Below are 20,128 nucleotides of genomic sequence, written 5' to 3' on the forward strand. Positions count from 1 at the left end.
ACAGTTCATTTCTGATGAAATTTAAATCACCTTTTACCCTAAAGATTTGCTTCTTAACCCTTTGTTTCTTTAACAGTTATTTTATGCCTCTTATTATTTTGTCCTTTTGGTGTTATAGATCCTCAGTGAGCTACTTTTTTCACTCTTAAGTGAAATATCTGGATCAGTGCAACACTGTTTGCAAACAATCTATTAGTGACTAAGGCATGATCACAGAGAGATAGATGGTGGTGCCTTCATTTGCATTCACATATATACACTCTTATTGCACATTAAGAGTTATATTGCTAGCTATGATTTTAATATTTCCCATATAAATACTTGCTCATATTCTCACAGGAAATTATGTGTTCATTAGAATAAGAGTGCCTTGATTAAGCTGAAATCCATATCATGAAGGAGTTTGGAAGTTATTGAAGAAGATTTTTGGAAACTGCTTTCCAGGAAACAGTTAAGGAGTCACTTCTCAAACGTTGTTAGGTATTTCCAGTCATCCAACTTCTTTCAGAATTAATTGAGAGGTCAGTACTTAATCACCCCTTAATTAATCAATGCTGAATATAGTGTAAGAAATATCACAGCCAAACTGGAGTCTTAAGATCCATCTTCTGCTGAGACATTAGAATAACTTTCAGGATTCTGATTGAGGGTTTGGGGCTGAATGTTTCTTGTGACTGTCTCAGAAGGGCTTGAAATCTCATTAAAATGCTGTAACCAGAATGAAATGTGGTTTGGAGCGATTTCCTTGTCCCTGATGGAAATCACCCGTTCCCAGGATATTGCTATCCCAGTTTTGCCAGGGACAATATATCCCTAAGGCTCACAAAGCACTTGGGAGTAAGGAAAATGTTTGGCCTTTAAAACAGACAAGGTTATGTCAAGAGTCAGTTATTTTAAAAGGAAAAAAAAAGTCCCTGGTGGGAGAATCTTTGCAAATTTGAAAAACTTTCCTCTTTTCAAGTGGTGCAAGCTGAGCAGCGGGCTCTCCTTGGCTGTACATTCAGCACTTTATCCATGAACAAAGTATAAATATTTCCAGAAAACCCATTTCTATATTTATTTTCAGAGTGACATCACTTCCCCTCTGTATAGCTGGTGAGAGATGGTTCAATCCAAAGCCAGCTCTATTTTCAGAGAATATACAGACACATAGTCAGGGTGCTAGCTCTGGAACTGCAGTGGTTTTCACTGTAAATGAAACAATGATACTCTCCAGTTCCTCACCCAAATTCTCTGTATTTTTTTGGTTTATTTTAGGCTAAAGAGCACATTTTTTTGTGGGGAGTCTCATGTGAAAATATTGACCACCAATCATCAGACAGACTCCAGTAGCAATTACTGTAAACTGTGCTGCTCTATCCAATAACATTAATATTTTTAACAATTCTCTTTCCAAAAATAACTACACTTTGTGAGGATCAAAAATGAACAGAGTTCTCTTCTTTCTTCAAAGTATGTCCTGAAGCAAACTATTATTTAAGTGTATTCTTCAGTAGGCAGGTACTACTCTAATTCATGCAGTGTGTTTATCTGAACCCTTGGTCATACTTTTATGAGTATCAAAATAAGTTTTATTGCATTTTATAGAAATGTGTTACATTTATATACCTTTTTGTTTACTCTCCACCACTTCACCCCCGAGAAGAGGCTTTTAGGAGGGAAGGTGTTTATCAGCAACCTGCTCATGTTTCAGCTGAGGGGTGTGCTCCCCTCAAGGAACAAGAAGGCTGCTTAACTTATAAATGTCTCCTTAGCCTCCTTCTGTTCGAAAGGCCAGTGCTGCTGGGGCTCAATCACTGGTGGATAGGCAACCTTTCCTGTCTGGCAATGGTAAACAATCCTCATCTTTTACCTTCTGCAGCAGTCTGAGAGCATTAGCTGCGTGATAGACCAGCACTCAGGCCAGAAGGGACCTGTCACTGCTTTTGTATCTGCAGAGCACAATCACCTGCATTTCCTGAGCCCTGGCTGCTTCATTAAGTGTTCTTTAGAACTCTCTCACCAAAAAAGAGAGATTTGTTTCCTCTTGATTTATTTACGTGTAATGTTTACCTTGGCCAGTGTGGCCATGGTTTTTTAGAGCAGGGTTTCTTATCTCAACCAGTAACCTGGATGATGTTTTAAAGAAGCCAAGCAGTTCCTCATAGCCACATATTCCTCCAGTGGCTCAATCAGGATCAAAGTCAGGGTGTTCTTACACCTTTCCTCTCCCCATTTAGCCACACGGCCTCCCTCACTGCTGGCTGTATGCATCTGAATTACATTGGCTGGGAAAACTGCAGCAGACAAGAAAGAAAACAGTCACACCTCCATAGCCTTGGGACCCGGGGCAGGTCAGGGCAGGGTGAGCAGCTGCTTACAGGTAATGCATCTTTTCAGCTGGAAAGGTCAATTTAATGTGAGATCCCTATCAAAAATGCTAACTCAGTGCCCTGAAACTGTTTTGAGCCCCTAAAGAAGGGTTTCAGTAGCTACATCCTCCATCTTTAACATTTTAGGGTTTAGAAATTGATTTCCTGGAGCGTTAGGTAAGACACCAGGTATCTTGGCTCCAAGACAGAATTTTAGAACTTGAGCTGATATGGGAATTCTGTGTTGTGCTTTCCTTATTTTGTGTATTGTTAAATTATACACTTTGAGGTGCTCTTATGATTAGTGTCATTTACTTTCAAATTCTTCTGAATGTTATTTTGAAGCACTTCAGATATTTTCATTTTAATGACACAAGATGATAACTACAATTATTAAAAAATACATCCTTGTGAAAACTTAGTGATGTCTTAAGAATGCTGTAGTTCTTCAGAAAAACGATAAGACTATAAATTAAAATCACATCTAGACTAATTGTGAGTCAGTGTAAAAACTAGCCTTCTAGTTTGCTGATCAAAAGCAAGTGTCAAGATGAAAATAATTCCATTGATACAGCAATTTTAGAGCACTGAGGGCAGAAACACACCATTTTTGGTAAACCTCTGGAACAGCTAGCAGAAGCAGCGCCACAAGACAAAAAAAGAGAAGTTATCACTTGCTTGATGCAGACAGTGCTAAGATCATGTGCTAGCAGTACCCTGAATGTTAATTACAGAATCTTGAATTCTTCTCACTGTTATATAAAGAATCAATTCAATGACCTGAGATCAGATGAAATATGAAAAGGCTTCTCAGTCTGCCTTTGTACCTTGATGGAGGCACTTTCAATCAGCGGAAACCAGTACATTGATTTACTTATTAGGAAGTTATTAAAAAAGAGAACTCCACTGTGAACCATCTGTAGAACAAATTAATCTGGTGCCTTTCCTGGAGACATGACCATCTAATGTCTGAAATTCACAAGACAAAAGGAAATTTTTTATGATGTAAAGGTATATGCTGATGCTGAATGACTGTTAAAAGAGATCACAAAGTTCACCAGAAGCTTCTCTTGCCGATAGAATGTGTTCTGTCAGTTTTGGAGAAGAAGAGGGGATTTGAGAGAAACCACACTTTGATTTTTGTGGGTCTCAACCAAAATACACAATATCACAAGAAACAACCAAGAAGAATACAGAAAACTTGTTAAAAATTCACCAAACTTCAAAAAATCAATAAAACATTGACACTATCAGTGAATTTACTCTAATATGATGTTTACACATTATAATCTCAGACTTGACAGTGATTTCACAACTTTAGGCAGATATTTTGTAAGAGAATTTTGAGTAAACTTCAGTTGCAAGAGCCCTCCCAAGCATTTTAATTTAGCTTTACTGCAAATGCTCTAGATTGGCTTATTATTTGGAAAAGTCTAAATTAAGCTTAGATAACAATAAAGTGATAGAAATAATATATAATTGAGGGATTTATTCCATTCAGCTTCCATATCCATCCAGTGGTTTCTTGCTGAGCTCCCACTTTCAGCCAGTTTGACTGTGTACTTGAGAAGACCTCAATATGTCACCTTGATGTTAATTTTAGAATACAGTCTAGATTTCCTCTTATCTCCTATCTCACTCACCATCCTCAGCAATTTCCCTAAGAAAACAAAACCAGGGGGGAGACAGTGCTGGCAAGCAGATGCAGCATCAAGGTGCTGCAGGTTCAGGTGTACCTGTGTTGATGGCTGAGCACCATTTTACCTTTCTGTGGTGCCATTTCTATGGAATTTCAGTTACCTGACTTCATCAGTATCATGCCTTGTGAGCTACATGTGAAGTACACAATGAAAGACAGATATTATTTATTATGAACTAAATCTCTTCTCAGATACTAAATATTTTAACTAAAATTTAGTTTAAAAATTGTTTTTAAATGTTTTCAGTCTCCTTTTTTTTGTGTTCTTGCATTGATCTCCAAGTGGCTGTTTTTAATTTTGCTTAATACGTTCAAAAATTACTTTAAAAGGTAAATCAAAATAGAACATTCTTTAGCCTTCATTGTACCATTTTAATCAAAGCACTTCACTTTTTTCTTTATCTTTTGAGGCAGTTGGTGAACATAAGGCAAAAAGAGAGAAGGCAGAATACAGAACAGTAAAGAGGTTAATGATAGGAAAGTCTGAGGGACTTATTAAGATGAGTATGGAAAGAAATCTGTGGACACAGTAGGACAACAAAAAGCCAAAAACACAGTATTCTTCCTTTTTTTTTTTCATATGTGTGAATGATAAAGAGAAAATACAAACCTCAGGTCTAATCTGTTGAAAGCTCAAAGTATGCAAAGCACCAGCAGTATAAATTATGTTCAATAAAAAAGATGAAAGAGATGTGGTAAAGGAAAATATTAAACTCAAAAAATTATATACATTTATGTTTAGAAAAGAATAAAACTGAAATAAAAATAATGTGATTAGGAAAAACTATTCTTAATTGCTAAAACTAAATAAATTATGAAGGGTTAAGGGTTTTTATTGATGTTTACTGATCTAAGCTGAGTAGTTCAAAAGGAGCAAGAATTTATTAGGAGCAAGAAATTTCACAATTTTTTTTTTAGTTTGTTAGTTTTTGTTGGGTTTTTTTGGTTTCTGATCTAGTATTTCTTAGTCCTTTTGCTTGTGTAGATTCAGAACAAATGCTTTCCATTTTTCTGCTTGAATGTCTATATAATACATCTTTGTATTCATAGTTTTATTATCAGAAGGGGCTGTTTGATTTAGGTTTCACTAAGAGGCTAAGATTTTCATTTGGGTGGATTCTTCATAATGAAAGCTTCTGTATTATAAGAAGTTATTGTATGGCTAAAGCATTATATGCAGACATAAATCACTGTGTTATATCAATGTTTTGTGTGAGGCTGGTGAGGCAGGGGAGCAGGATGCCCGGAAAACTTGTGGATGCCCCATCCCTGGGAGTCCAGGCTGGATGGAGCTCTGAGCAACCTGGTCTAGAGGAAAGTGTCCACAGCCATGCAAGGGGCTTGCAACTAAATGGTCTGACCATCCTATGAGTCTGTGATTCCCTGATTGTGTGACGTGTGGATAAAACCTGCAGTAAAAATTAGCACTATATCCATGAGTTAAGTAACAACATAGGACAGGGATTGTTGTAACTGCCAACACTTAGCATAAACATAATTTTCTTATAACAAGGAAAATCCTGGGGAAATTTATACAGCTTTTAAGAACAAATATTTCAGTAAGCCTTTGCTGAAGTTAAGTCGAGGTAACTGTGAGCTGTGTGAGTTTCTGTCCTGCAGTGACAGATCGTGTCACACAACCCTGTGTAAGTGAGAGCAGTCTTCCAGAGGTGCTGCAGCCTTGCCTGGTAAGGCAGCTGGCAGAAGGGCAGCCTGGCCTCCCAGCACAATGTCCTGCACAATTCAGATTGCAATGATACAGGTGCTACTGGGGTCCAGCTGCAGGCTCTGTGACTCTTCATTGTGTTTGTGAAAGAAATCATGAATGCTTATCTCTGCAAGTGGAGAAACAGCAAATGCATACTATCTGTATGATAGATTGAAAAATTGTAAGAAGTTTAGGCCAAAATTACATTTTTAAAATAAAGGTTTAATTTTTCTTTTTAGTTAGCATGCATATTTAGATTATTACTTAATGCTGCATCTGTAACACAAAGAATACAACCTGACTGAATAATACAAAGTGCCCAGTACTTTGGGGGGTTATGCTTATGGTTTCTTGGTGATTGTGTGCAAGTTTGTTTTGTACTATTACTTGATTAAGGCAGGACTTGCAGTGATCTGGCTGCCTTCTCAGCACTGCAGTGCTTATACACCTTGTAACTGCCTCTAATGCATTCCAGTATTTGTGTGTTTGTTACTATGACATCTGGTTCTTTGCCAGACATTTTGGGTGGCATTGCTGTACACTTCATTCTCAAAGTGCTGAGTGATATGGTCATGAAAAATGCCTCCTCTTTGCCCATTAAAAAAATCCCAACCATATCAGAATCGTTAAAATTTATGCTAAGTCTATTCAGTGAAACATAAATAGTCATCACTTGGGGAACTTGCTGTGCAAGGCATGATCCTGCAATATGCTAGGCTCTTCTGAGATATTCTCAGCACCCTCAACTTTTAGTGAGTTGCCTGATGCTCAGCACCTTGTCAGATCTGGCCTCTGAGAAAGAACATGAAAAGACCCAAAGCAAACTGGCAAATATTCAGCTGTTTGTTGTAAAACTCTTTTTTTTTTCTTTCTCTCAAAAGTAGCAACTCAAACAAAGGATTAATTTAGAAAGAAAAAATATAATTAAAATTGAAAGAGGAGAAACCAGGATGTGTGAAAAAGGATGTTAATAACAGTATTTGAAGAGCAAAGAAGTAAGAGAGATGGAAAACCTGATTTTTTTCTTTAAATAACATTGGGAAGGTTGTAGATTTTGTTTAATATTGTCCTTGAATGTTTTGCAAATGGCTCAACCACTTCATGAGATACCAATTGCTGAAATACAGAGTTGTGCTTTAAAGTGACAATGTCACCTTAGTATTAGTCCAAGGGGTGGATTTTGCTATGAAATGAGTTTGAAATGGTTTGAAATAGGTATACCAAACATAACATGGAAAGATGTGCTTGCATTTGAGTTAATTTCAATTAAAATTAGTTTTGTTAAAATTATCACTCCTATAACATTTTATGAAAATTTTATCTCTTCTAATATGAGCTCAAATGGGCCTTACAAGACTCCAAGTGCTCAGGAAGAGAGCTGAGGCATCCAGATAGCCAGGACAAGCTGCAAAAATCCCAAACTCAACAGAGTAGCTCTGGATATTTCTTTTCTTTTTAACTGAATGGATAAAAGAAAATAGACAAAGAATCCTTTAAAAATATAAGAAGCATATTCTTAATTGCTTGCACCTGGTTTATGTGAAAAGCTAATATGGAATCCTATAATATTGACTGATATCACTTTCTTTTCATTTTTTATTATGATAAACTATAAAGATGGCAAGATGCTAGAATAGGAAGCTTTAAGTCTTTATTTCATCAGCTTTTGAACTGTAGATTGCATAGTAAATCACCTTAATTTATGTACTATGTTTATTGGTAAATTCTCTGGATTCATTAAAGCCTTGGAACTGCATTCGTATAACAGAATATGGCCTCTTTTCCTGGCTTTTGAGTCCATTTTCAAGCACAGACCTCTTTGAATGTGTTAAAGTAGAAGCCTCATTTAACAGAGGGATTTTATAAAGCTTTGAAAGTGTATCATTAATAGGGACACTGTTGATTTGAATTTTTTCAAAATGACCAATTAAAGAATTTCTTAAATGTGAAATTGTATTTTTCTAATTACTAGAAAAAAATCTAGAATTTATTTTCTTTTTATTTTTTTCCCCTCTGTGAATGTTTGGAAGTATCATTCAGAAAACCAGAGAATATTACCATCACAGCCATCATTATTAATCATGAATACTTTCATATCCCCCCTCACATCCTTTTCTCTCACAGGAGCTCAGCCCCGTGCATTCAGCCAGCCTGACTCCTGTGAATCATTTCAGCATAGTTTTAAAACTTTAAAATGCGACTTTGCTGCAGCATCGTTCTGTGCACAGTGGTGGTTATTTTCATTCTTTGCTTGGAGAGGGTTTGTAGGCCTGAGCTTTCCAGCAGCTCTCTCCAGCAGAGCCCTGCCTGCAGAGCCCACCCTGCCAACCAGCCTTTCAGCCATGGGGATGGGACAGACGAGCTCTGCCAGATGTCATTGCCATGATTTCAGATATTCATGCTCACAGCTGTCCATCTTACAGTTCTGCTGGAATTACTGTCAGCCTGCAGGGACGAGAGAGGAGCACGTGTCTGTACTGGAGCCACCTACATTCATGCTGCCTGCTGATTTAAACTGCCAGTGAAAAGCCTTTGCCCTCATCTTCGGGACTGTCGATGAGATTGCAATCTTCAAGTGGAGGGGCAGCGTGTAAGGCTGAGCAGTGGTAACATCCAAAAGTGTGGCAGCTTTGTACTTCAGTGAGTAAGAGCACAAACTACCTGCTCTCAGTAAACAGGAAAAAACGGAGGAAAAAAAGGTCAGCTACACTGCATGACAAGGTTTTAGATGTGAAAGCAACCTTTGAGTTCCCAGTTTCTTTTTAATAGCTTGATGAAATATATTTTGTTTTCCCAGTAAAGTTGCTAAACTGTGAATATTTTGTCCAAGCTATTAAAGTAACTTTTAACTCTTACAAATTAGGCTTAGAATATTTAAATATAAGTGAGAGAGGGAACACCAGATATGATAATATCTGACAATGTGTTTCAAATTACAAGCAAAGCATGTGCATACATATATGAATACAGCTGTGGTTTCTCTTCAGCATTAGGTAATGTTCTTTTAATGAAAGAAAGGAGTGAAAGCTCCTGCTATTCTCTTCAAAGGAAGGGCAGTTATATATTTTATATAGCACTCTTTATACTGCTGTGTTATGGTATGTAATATATTGGAACTTCTCAGCCTGTGATAGACCCCCAAAGGGTAGACTTGTAGGTCTAAGAGATGAAAAAAATCAAAGACATGATCTCTTGACAGAATTATATAACCTTCTCACTCTGCCTCTGAACCTCATTGAATCCTCGAGGTGACAGAAAGTTGGCAGGCTAAGTAGAAGCAGCTGCTGGTGATGGCATGGCTGAGATCTATGAATCTATTCACTGTGATCAATGGCTGGATGCTCAGCAGCCCGAGCCATTGATCACCACACTGACCCCAGCTCCTGCTACGTCCAGCACGGTGCTGGGGAGGCTTTAAGAAGCAGGGAGTGGGAAATGGGAAGCAGGACATAAACAGCAAAGGGAGGAGAAAGACAGAGGTACGAGCCCTCCTTGTAAAAGCTATCCAGGAAATTGCAAAACTCAATCCTGTGTGCACGGTACTTGATCACACGGAAGTTTTACTCTAAGGTGCATGCCTGAATAAATGGTGAGATGTTTTCTCTACAGAGTCTGGGAAGCCTACCTTCCATGGAATTTCAATAAATGCCAGAGGTCTAGTTTCTCCATGCACCTATTATAGCTGTCTCAGCTATAATATGCACATGAACATAAACCTTACTTTTTATACCCTTTTTAAAAAATGTTCTTTAAAATATTGTGTGTAATTAATAAAATACCAACACAAAGTACATGCCAAATTTTGCCAGAGAAAGCAACAATCTAAAAAGGGTACAAGTGAGTTTTGCTAAATGCATTCTACTCATACTCAAAAATACTTTAACAATTGAATTGTTTCACAAAAAGAACTATTTCAGTTCAGTTGCATCATGAAAAATTACTTTGTTAGAATGGCAGAATAGATTTCCACATGCTTTAAGTCTCATAGGATTTATCTAATTTTCTCAGTTCACTAATAAAAATATATTTTACAGCTTTTAACTGCGAAACTTGGAAAACTCAAATGGTCTGCAAAAGACCAGGCTGAATTCCTTCTATCTCATGCATCTTGTTATTACTGAAGATGCTCCCAGTTAAACATTTGCAGTTTTTCTGCTACCCTTCATTGGGATAATGCAGTTTTATTATAGTACAGAATTTAAATGCACTGCAATTGCATAAATTTCATTGTTGATACAGTAAGTAATGCCAAAAGATAATTCAGTTCACTCCATCATAAATGGGAATAAAACTACTTTTTCCACTAAAGTAATCATACATGAATGCGGATATACACAAGGGGCTTGATCCAGAAGTAAAAGTCTCTCCCAATAACTAGAAATCTGGATTTAGTCCAAAGAGCAGATCTGTTGAGCAAAACCAGTACATTTTACATTGGTGCTTTTAAGCATGGAAGTGCCCTATAAAGGCAGAAGTCTTTGAGGCTATTGTTTAATTTAAGGTTAGATTTGCTTCACAGAGCTCTATTTTGAAGGGGAAATAGTTTCTTATACATAAATTGTTTATTTTCATCTAGAAAAAAGTATATGAATATCAACTCCTTGCATTTAATAGTCATGAAGTGGTGAAAGTGCTGAGCAAGCCACTTTCTGTCCAGCCTCTAGTCATGGCTAACCCAAGAGGTCCCAGTTGACAAGAACTTGGCAAATATGACAAAAATGGCTGGAAAGGAAAATCCAGGGAACTGCAGGTCTGTCAGTCTGACCTCGGTGCCAGGGAAGGTCATGGAGCAGATCATGTTTAGTGCCATCAGACAGCAGGTGCAGGACAATCAGGGGATCAGGCCCAGCCAATGTGAGTTTATGAAAGGCAGGTCCCGCTTGACCAACCTGATCTCCTTTGTGACAGGGTGACCTGCTTAGTGGATGAGAGAAAGGCTGTGAATATTTTCTGCCTAGAATTTAGTATATCCCTAGACAGTTTCCCACAATGTTTTCCTGAATAAACTGCCTTCCCATGGTGTGGATGGATGCTCTCCCACTGGGTTAAAAACTGCTTGGATGGCTGGGTCTAGAGAGTGGTGGTGAATGGAGCTACGTCCGTTCAGTGGCTGGTCACTGGTGGCATTCCCCAAGGCTCAGTGTTGGGGACAGTTCTGTTAAATATCTCTATTGATAATTGGAACCAGAGGATTGAGAGCACCCTCAGACAGTTTGCAGACACCACCAAATTGTGTGGTAGTGTCAATCTGCTGGAGGGCAGGAAGGCTCTGCAGAGGGATCTGAGTGGGCTGAGGCCAGCAATGTGAGGTTCAACAAGGCTGAGTGCCAGGTCCTGCACTCGGGTCAGAATAACCCTGGGCAGCACAATAACCTTGGGACAGAGTGGCTGGAAAGTGCCCAGTGTAGCAGGACCTGGGGATTCTGACTGACAGCAGCTGGATATAAACATGAACCAGCTGTGCCCAGCTGGCCAGGAGGGCCAGTGGCATCCTGGCCTGAATAAGCAATAGTGGAGCAGCAGGACCAGGGCAGTGATTGTCCCCCTGAGCTCAGCACTGATGGGGCCACACCTCGAGTGTTCTGTCCAGTCTGGGGGCCCTCAGTCAGGAAAGACACTGAGGGCCTGGAGCAAGTCCAGAGAAGGGCAATGGAGCTGGAACAGAAGTCTCATGAGAGGTGGCTGAGGGAGATAGGGGTGTTTAGGCTGGAGACAAGGAGGCTCTGGGGTGACCTGACCATGCTACAACCACCTGAAAAGTGGTTGTAGATGTGTGTGGGTCAGTGTCTTCTGGCAAGTGCCAAGTGATAGGACAAGAAGAAATGGCCTCAAATTGCACCAGGGGAGGTTTAGAGTGGATATATTTCCTCACTGAAAGGGTGGTCAGGCATTGGAACAGACTTCCCAGGGAAGTGGCTGAGTCACCATCCCTGAGTAGTTAAAAAAGCATGTAGATGTGGTACTTAGCAACATGGTTTAGTGGTGGACTTGGCAGCACAAGACAAATGGTTTGACTCAATGATCTTGAGGGTCTTTTCCAATGTAAGCATTATATGATTCTATAATACCAATTAGATTATAAGGCTGCACTTGGAGTTAAAATGCTCAAAGCAGAAAAGAAGATTAATTTATATTTTCACCAGAAGAAAGCCACATCCTATTTGTTGTGTTATTCTGATGCATGTGTTAATACTTTTTTTTCATTTTCACATATTTCCTTTCATTATATAGCAGTTGGACTATAAATATAGCTGTTATTAAGATATAGTTTCCAAGTACAAAGAATCAGAGGAAGACATGCTTTCTTTTGTCCTGGTGGAAATTGGGAGCACTTCCAGTGGTACCATTGGGATTACAGTATTGTAAAAATGAGACAGAATTACATTCTTAAACTTCCTTCCTACCATGGCTTAATATCCTTGTCTCCATGTCCAAATACTCTCATTTTTGAGCACTTCTAAGTCAACAAAGATGCATTGTCATGGTGATAACTGTTGGATAACACTGTCCTGAAAATAACTGAATTAACTGGTTGGAGTACAGTTCCTTATTTCATTATGTGACTGTGATATTGAGCCATGTCATTGCTCTTTCTCAGTGCATAACACGTAATAATTTACACGGCAAATTCTTTCACTGTGAGATGGATTGTTTTAAGGTTTGAATGAAGGGAAGAGGTAAACCTAACAATTTTACTCACAAAGATAAATAATTATTCAGTTTGATCACCTTCACCTCTAATGAGTGCATCTATTCGCACCTGCATAAAATGTGACTTTCAAATCCAATTTAGTATAAATTTAACACGTGCTACTACTATGGTTGTTTATGATTCTGCTTTTGATCTCAGTATGCAGACCTTGGGCCATGTCAGTTCTGCACAGCTCAGATATCTTTTATAGGGTCTCATTGCATCCACCAGTCAAAAAAAACTGCTCCCTTGCACTTAGCTTTAGAAATACTCTATCAGGACAGATTTTTTACAAAAGTTCTCAAAGTTGATCTCATATACTCCACTGATTCCAGAAGTTATGAGATGTGTTTGTCAGCAGATTTACTTGCTATCACATTTCTGACCTGGGTAGATATCTCTCTTTCTCTTTCTGGGCTCTTCTGTTATGTGTTCTCTCCATCCCTCTGCATTCAGTCCCGTAGCTTAATGAGTTTCACAGAAATTCATTCACCTTCATTTTTATCTCACAGGCAGAAAAATATTCATGCCATTTTGCTTGAAATTCACACCATCTATATGATTTTTTTTAATTGCATTTCCTGCAGCAGAAATGAGAACACAGTCAGTTGGCCCAGAGGAACTCCAAGACACCCACAGCTGGATAAATTCCTGCTGTTCACTTCTGTCTTGCCTGTAGGCATTTTTTAACAGTTTTCAGTTCATGTGCACTTCTACCTCTTGTTTAATTTTAATTTGTCTTACAACATAATAATACCTTCAGGGAATATTAGTGCTACAGTAAGAGCATATATAAATTCTATGTATACATGCACATACTGTGTGTGTGTGCACAACATGCACAAAAACTGAGCAGTGCCTCTCCTATGCTAGTTCCACTCTCTAGCTTGGTTAAACTTAAAAAAAATAATATGGTCACTTGCATAAAAGTTGATAAAAGTTGATTAGGCTTTAGAGAAAGGGTGTTTAAACTCGAGTAGAGTTGAAACTAAGTGACTAGAGAAGTGAGCAGAAACTTCTGCAAGCAATATACCAAGCAGGGAGTCTTTACCCCAAGGAGAGGAAGGAGAATTTGTTGAACACCTGGAAGTGGGAATGAAAAAAATAAAAGTCTTCAGAGTTTTACTCAGCTTTTGAATTTTCCTGTCATCCTACCCTGTCACTCTGTCATTCAAATTCCTCCCTTCTTTGGCAACTGGATGAGAAATGGACCTGCAGCAGCTACAGGTGCCACACTCCATGCCCTCTTCTTGAAGACAAGATTTTCAGGCTGCAAAAAGCCAGGATCAAGGAAAACAGGCACTTCTCCTAGGAAAATGTTTGACTTGGTTGACTAGGAAGGTAGTCTGTGATGAATACCTGGATCACAGCAGCTCTTGGAGAAGTGGGAGGAACAACTGCTGGGCATTGGGAGGATGCCAGGAGCTCTGCTTGTGCTGGAGGGAAACAGGAGAGTTTTTAAGTTATAAAGAATGTCGTTTATTATACTCAGAATGAGGGAAGGGGTGGGGTTAGGTTAAAACAGATTAAAGAAAAATCTACTTAGAGAGGAAGGAAAGAGAGGAAGGAAAGAAACTATTACTAAAAAGTAGAGTCAACCCATAGCAAAAATTTGTAAACTGCTGATAAGAAACCTAGTGAGAGCTGTGTCCCCTACAGAACCATGTGATGTGCCTTAGTTTAGAGATTACATTGTATTGAACTCTACTGTACCCTGTGGAATCACACCCTCACCCAAAACTGATTTGAAAATGTTTTACTTTTTATTATTTCACATAAACACAAACAGGTAAAGGGTTTAATAGAGTTGAAAGTACTTTAGCAAGTTTGCTTTTTGTATAGGTAACTTATTCCTAATATTTGTTGGGTATATCTTTCATACAATCCTAGACAAGAGTAAAAAGGATAGGGAAATATGTTCCAAAATTGGAATTTTTACACATTTACAGCAAAATTACACAAGGTCCAAAAAATATCCTTTAATGGCATGGCACTGTTCTGTGAGGGTTTCTGCAGTATCTTTGTTCTAGTTCCACACAGAACAGGGTTAGTTTTTTGCAGTAGGCAGGAGGGGCATGGCCAGGACAAGGAGGTTATTCCGTAACATCTCACATGATTGCCAGGGGTATGGCAAAGGAATCTCTTTTCCAGAAGCAAAGGAAGGGCTTGCAGGGTGGCTTGCAGGGTGCTGTGGCTGCATGTCGGGTCACAATCTCCTCAGTGAGCATATTTGCATGTGAATCACTCTCTTTTTTGTATACATCTGTTATTAATATTGCTGCTACTGTTCTTTTTTTTTTTTTAATCTCACTGCCATTTCCAGTGAATTGTTCTTATCTCAACACATGATCATTGCCTTTTGTGCCTCAACTTGAAGGGCAGAGGGGAAGGCTCAGGTGGGATTAATGGGAGCACCAAGCTGGAGAGCACCATTCCTAAACCTCGACAATCTTTTAAAAATTCTCCAGCTTATAAAGTATTTAAATGAGGAATATATTGTTTGGCCTAGATTTCCAATTGTATGACATAGAAAAAAAGCAATTATTATTATAAAGACTATGTAACAGATTTTCAGCTGGTGGAAATCAGCATAGCTCTTTCTAAGTTACATAAACCAACAATCAAGTGAAAGAAGTTATACTACAAGCATTTTGTAATCTTTACTTATTCATAAACATCGGAATTTTTAGGTTTGAAGTTTTGAGGTTTTTAAAAAAAATTATTTTCCAGTACAATTTCAAAATCTGAACTTTAAAAGATCTTTGCATCCCCTATGGCACAGTGTTGTTTGTTAAAGATTGTGTATAGTTATATATAAACTCACCTCAGATATACAAAGTTGCAAGGAGATTAAAAAAGCATGGTAGTTTCTGTAACTTTTAGCTTTTTCTTTAGAATACTGAAAAAATAACAACTTCACTGGTTGATTGACAGACATTGCTGTCATAGGACATAGGCCTGCAAGTGTTAGGCTTTGGTACCTGAGCTGGAAAAGTCTCCCCAGATCCATAATAAACATCCCATGTATCGTGAGCTTCCTTGTAATATATGATCACATCTCTTGTCATGTATGGAGAGCACAGTGTGCACAGTTTTTCCTGTATTTTCCTAATAAATTAATTTGGTTTTTTATATATCACTTAATAATTTTTTGGTATCTTGAGTTATGAAGCCTCCAGAAAATCTCCTGTGGCTTACATGGAGCTAAACTGTAGAAAATGACTTTATGTTTCATGGTCAGGGAGGTTGATCAAGCTTTGTTATCATTGGCAAGATGTGGAGTGGTTCTGACTCCATTACACCTCTCTAGAACAACATGGTCCAAGACAGCTCTGTACTTACCCAGGGTTTCCAAAAATCTTTAGAACAGCAATAATCTGAGACCTTATTAAACTGTGCTAGCATGATTACACACTAACAGATGAACAGCTATGAAAAATACATGTAGAACAAGAAGCAGTATAGAATATTTTCTTTAATGCAGAAAAGCAAAACTGACTATCTAGACAGTTTTCAGAATATGCACAATTACATTTTATTGCTTTATGCCTATCTCTCTTTCCTAAATATTTGACTGTAATCCAAACAAATTCAATCCTTCTAATGCATCTCCATGTTTTTCACCATAGACACTAAGGCAGCATTAGGAACTTATCTCTGTTTGCCCTTTACCTTGATGGTGACATGTTTGCAAACCAGACAATATTCTGTGTCAGAAATATCAAGATTTCCCATAACCTGAATTTAGTAATAATCCCCATGTACTTTTAGCTTCCTGACTCTTTTTAATGTCTGCATTTCAATAAGGAGTCCCTACTATCTGCTCATCACTTCTAATTACTTTTATTTTAGCCCATGTTCCTGGTTTCTAGGCCAAGAACTTTAAAGAACTATGATGTACTCTGACAAAGCATTTAATCAGGGCTGAGTAATCCAACAAAAAGCTTTTCAGGGCAGGGTGGAATATGGGAGGAACCATATTGTCTGCCCAATTATTATGTTTCCTGTTGTCAGCCCTGAAAGAGTTCCTGCAGGGACGAGAAGACCTGCCCATTGCTGGATGGGAAGAGTTCCCAAGTAAGCAGAAGCCTTATGAAAAGGGAGTGGTGGCAGAAGACAACATAAAATCAGTGGAGTAGGGAAGAAACAGTGGTAGGGAAGCACACACTTTTGAACTCCTAAAGCTTTTGTCATCAGAGTGCAAAACTCTCTAGAAATATTTGTGGCTATAGGTGAGGGGCAGAGGAAACCTAACCTTTAATTCCTAAGAGGTGTTACCAGATGCATCAGGGTTTGGCTGTAAATTTGACTACATTGCTGTGGTGCACAGAGAAATGAGTGAAGAAATATCTGATTAAAGTGTACATTGCTGCTCAGGCAACTGAATGTTGCCATAGCAATTGAGATGAAATGTGCAAAGAAGTGAGATAATTAAATCTAACCCCTTTAGTAGTTTTGATAGTCAATGCACTGCCAATAGGAAAAGTTATCTACAGTGTTAATGATAAAACATACTCCTTGTGGAAGTTCTCCTTGCTGGTGTTTTATTGCTCTCTTTTTAAATACTTTGCTTCAGGTACATAATTTAAATGTTCTCTTTAATAATCAAATACAGTTTTGACCTTGGTCAAAAGCCTAGGACTTTTGCTGACTTACTGTATTGTGGGAAGAGTGTACACAGAATATCCACAAAGTTTTGTTCACCCTTCCTCCATGTGCAGTACAGTAAAGCCCAGGCTGTCACCTCAGAGCTTACAGTTCAATAATATCTAGAACGTGCTGCCCTCTTCAGGAGCCCGTGATCAGAAATGGGCACTTTTGTTAAGTGCTCCAGAAACTGGGGGGAGCAAACAGAAGCTACAGGGCTGAAATAGTTTTCTTTTTGACATTTGCAATGCCAGTGCCAGAGGCACTGGAAATAGTTATAACCTAAATAGACAAATCTGATTTTTCAGAAAGGAGATCAAAAACTTGTTAACATTTCTTTAAATTGGAGAGCTGGGTGACCATACACATACCCAGACAGTAATTTATTTCGGCCAGTGAAAACAAATCCAGGAGAAGCCTTGACTCACTTCTTCTAAACTAATAATTCTGTATTCTATATAGCAGCAAATAACCTGTTAATCAGAATTATTTGTGGCCAAAAAATTCATACATTAGCCATCACACTAAACTTAATTGCTTTCAGCTGCTCTGCTCATCTGAAACTATCTAAGAGCTCAAGCCATGATTTAGTAGAACATTAAAACATATACTTACCTCTAAGCACAAACATTGCTGCAATGCCTTCAGGAGGATACTCGTGTGAAAGTATTGAACAACTCATGTATCAGCCTGGTGGATTGCATACCTGGCTGATAGGTGGGGATAGGCCCATAATTTTCAGTTCCTATCTTACAACACTCTAATGTTCTCGAATCTTAATAATTAAGTGGGTAAGAACTAGAGACAAAACCTTTTACAAATATAATTCCTTTTGAAGTCAATGAGAGCTTTTGTTCACTTATGAAGTGGTGACATTTTATTGGTTTACAAATAGCTTTGGGGGAAAAAAAAATCACAGCTTTTTGGCAAGGGCACTCAAAAGCTGTGTGGAGGAAAGGGAACGATTACTTTGCTGAAAGGAATGGATTTTTAGTAAGAGTCCCAAACAGACAGTTGATAAATGTGTGCCTCGCTCAAACAGCATGTTTGCAAACTCAGAGGGCTGAGGAGCAGAGATCTCCGGGACGCTCACAGAAGCCAGTGCTTTGTGGGAACTTGGCTCCACTGAAACAGATGTTCAAAGGGTTTGTTTTGAGCTTACATGAAATTTTGTTTGTTTGGCTGAGAGGGATCCTGTTTTCCTGTGTTTTATAAAGGGAGCAAAAGAAATATGCTGTGCTACATCTGAAGTGGGGCACTCTGAAGAAGGTGTAGCCCATGAAGAATGGAGCAAAAGCAGCTTTAAGCCTCCTCTGTAGATGCTGAGATTCAAGGCTGCCACAGGCCAATGAATCCTCATGTGAAATAGAGCAGCCCTCAGGGACTGTTCTAATTCACATGAGCTTTAGCCAGGGCCCCTATTTCTTGTGCTGCATGCAACCTAGATTAAGTCTGAATTTCTGCAGCACTGCACGCCCTGGAAACTCCCTTTTTGCCCAAAGTAAACTCCTTGAACGGAAATAACTTCTTTACCACACTGTGGAATTCTTCTCTATCTGGAGTCTCCCTTACCTTTAAATAAATACCTATTGTTCATCCAGTGGTACTTGTGGCCCTGGTGAGAACCTGGTGAATCATATCATTTATTAGAGTTTTTACTTTTCCTCTTTAAAGGTAATAGTCCTACTTAAACCTCAACATCTTTTTTGTAAGTGGCTTGTGATTGCATCTCTTGGTTCTAGTAACAATTTCTCAACATAATATTAACTAAATTCCTTAATTCTCTTTCTTGCATGTTTACTAAAGATTAAATTTTGTCAAACAGTGAAAACAGTTAAGAATAGTAAGTGGGTTTTAAGTGTTCTTCCTTCTTTGCCACAAAACTGATTTACCTCAGAAAACTATATATGAGGCAGATTCTTTACCTAAGTCTGGCCATTTCAGCAGGAGTAAAGTTGTATTCTGTGTGAGAAATGATCACAGAATTTAGCCTATTATCCTGAAAACTTTTTATTCTCGAGAGCACAATTGGTATGTATAGCACATGAAATCACAGTGAAGTCTCTGTAGGTACTGAGTGCAAGCGATCACTCCCTCTCCGTTCAGCCTTTAGTGCAGGGAATGGTAGCAGCCATTCATTTCTTCTAAAGAAAACAGAATAGCCATGATGTCAGGTGTAAAACAGACTGAAAGGGATCATAGAAAAGGAAGTGAAGAGAGTTAACCAGTATCCAAGCTTTCATTTTCACACCACGGTTAAAGTGTGCTGATGAGGTGTGGGGTGTACTCAGTACTGCCTCAGGACCCCAGTCTGACCACTGCAGACTTGGAACTCGTGAGCAACGTTGTTCTGAAGCAGAATATAAAGGCTGATTAATTGTTTTAATAGTAATGAATTTTTTTTCAATACTAATACAAATTTCTCAATGAGTTAGGAAGAAAACCTTTTATATGTCATTGAGAATTGTCTCTTCTGATCATAACCCTTTATGCCCATGTTTTCTCCCCCTCCATAGCAGAGTGACAGTAAGCCCATGGTTTGATTTTCAAAAATACAGTCACAAGTCAGATGCCAAGATCCTATGTCTGTATTTTGTGAACACTATGCAGATAAATTCCAGCAGGCATGCAGTTCTAAATACAGACATGCACTGTAGCTTGTGCTTTTTTCTAATCTAGTACCTGCTAAGTACCTGTAATGCATATTTGGAACTGCTTTAAAGTATTGATCTATTATTTGACCATGTAGTTTTGTTTTTTGTTTTGGTGCTGATGCACTGTTTGGCGGGTAGAATCCCTGCAGATAAGAATATAATAACTAATAACACTTTCTTTGCTTTCTAGGGTCTTTATGGCAGAATGATGAATTCCATCCTTTCCAGAATGGTAAGAAAAAAGCTTTTTTTGTTTCTGAAAACACAGAACAGAAGGTAAATTCTTGTAAGAAAGGATTGCCAAATTGCTTGAGAAATAACTGTACAATTTCATAATTATATGGCTTATACAATGAAAATATTTGAATATTCAAATCC

The 20,128-nt window shown here is 38.3% G+C and overlaps 1 protein-coding gene across 24 annotated transcripts in view; it reads left to right on the top strand.

Moving 5' to 3' along the window:
* ADGRL2 (adhesion G protein-coupled receptor L2) overlaps positions 1-20,128 on the top strand; it is a 386,257-nt gene that overhangs the window by 190,861 nt on the left and 175,268 nt on the right. For all 24 annotated transcript variants that reach the window (XM_033066977.2, XM_042779548.1, XM_033066978.2 and 21 more), the window contains exon 3: positions 19,941-19,982. The gene's annotated coding sequence lies outside the window, so the exon portion shown is untranslated. The remainder of the gene's footprint in view (positions 1-19,940; positions 19,983-20,128) is intronic.

This window comes from Catharus ustulatus, chromosome 9 (genome assembly GCF_009819885.2).
Source record: "Catharus ustulatus isolate bCatUst1 chromosome 9, bCatUst1.pri.v2, whole genome shotgun sequence".
Lineage (NCBI taxonomy): Eukaryota > Metazoa > Chordata > Aves > Passeriformes > Turdidae > Catharus > Catharus ustulatus.